This window comes from Ambystoma mexicanum, chromosome 11, assembly GCF_040938575.1.
Source record: "Ambystoma mexicanum isolate Mex_15411 chromosome 11, UKY_AmexF1_1, whole genome shotgun sequence".
Lineage (NCBI taxonomy): Eukaryota > Metazoa > Chordata > Amphibia > Caudata > Ambystomatidae > Ambystoma > Ambystoma mexicanum.
In genome coordinates, this window is record NC_090934.1 from 799,659,470 (window position 1) to 799,660,569 (window position 1,100).

General features: G+C 46.1%; 1 non-coding gene across 1 annotated transcript; it reads right to left on the minus strand.

The window, feature by feature from the left end:
- Window positions 1-937: 937 nt before the first annotated feature.
- Window positions 938-1,100, minus strand: LOC138505325 (U1 spliceosomal RNA). The gene has a single exon (XR_011280134.1). It is a non-coding gene; the product is annotated as a U1 spliceosomal RNA (small nuclear RNA).

The window sequence follows — 1,100 nt, forward strand, 5'->3', positions numbered from 1 at the left end:
CAAAGTGATGCTAATAGGGTGCGGATAATCGTTGGACCTTAATATGTGACTTAATATATGAACTTTTCCAACTAAATGGCGTTTCATGTACTCCAATTTCCACCCATCGGCCCATTTCTTTCCTGTACAAAATTCTACAGTAACTTTAGCTTCCGCACATACTCTGCAAATCAGGCCCACATCAGCGTTGTACTCAAAAATCTCTCCAATTCGCACATGTACCTTATCTTGCCCTTCTTTTGATGAGGAAGACTTGGATCTTCTGAAGTTAAATAGTTTATCCATTACCTGGTTAAAAAAGAAATTTCATTTATTTGCATGGAAACAAAGTGTTGTGCTGCTGCTGTCTATGTGCAAGTGGAGAACTTGTATTTATCATACCAGGTCAAGAGCAGATGCATGTTTTGCCTGGCTATTAGCTCGCATCTTCGAATGTTTACCCAGCCCGAGCAGCCACACAACACAAGAGTACAAGTAGCAAAAGGGTTATCTAACATGAGCTACAGAACACTTGATGTCTAAATGAGGTACCAAGTTGGCTAGAAACTGCCCTGTCCTGGCCACCTGATATCATGGGGTGCACAAGGCCCGCCACGCATGTCTGATGCTAGGACTGGAACCTGTGATTGTGCACTGCACCCCTTTGGATTTCAGCCCTAGCCCTCTTTGACTACTACACTCAGAGGTGTTGCTAGGGGCGGGCTAAGGGGGCTATAGCCCCTGATCTTTTGGTTCTAGCCCCTGATAGAATCTCAGGAGCTACAACCAAAAGGCTAGCTAGCCCCCAGTCCCGACAGTTCCGACATCAGCGTAGCCCCGGGTCTTTTCCAGACCTAGCAACACCCCTGCGCAAAATGATGTCTGCAACCATCCTTCTTGCTCACACACACAACACACACACACATATACACACACTTTTCTTTCTTTCACCAATAAATCAGGGGAAGTGTGAACGCAGTGCCCTTCTACCAGAAATAATGCCCTTGAGTGTCACGCATTTGAGAACACAGCAGGGGTCAGCAGATACAAAGTGCAGTGGGTAAGCCTCACGACTGGGAGCTCTGTCTTTCTGAACACAGACTCCCCTGTCAAGTAAGTAT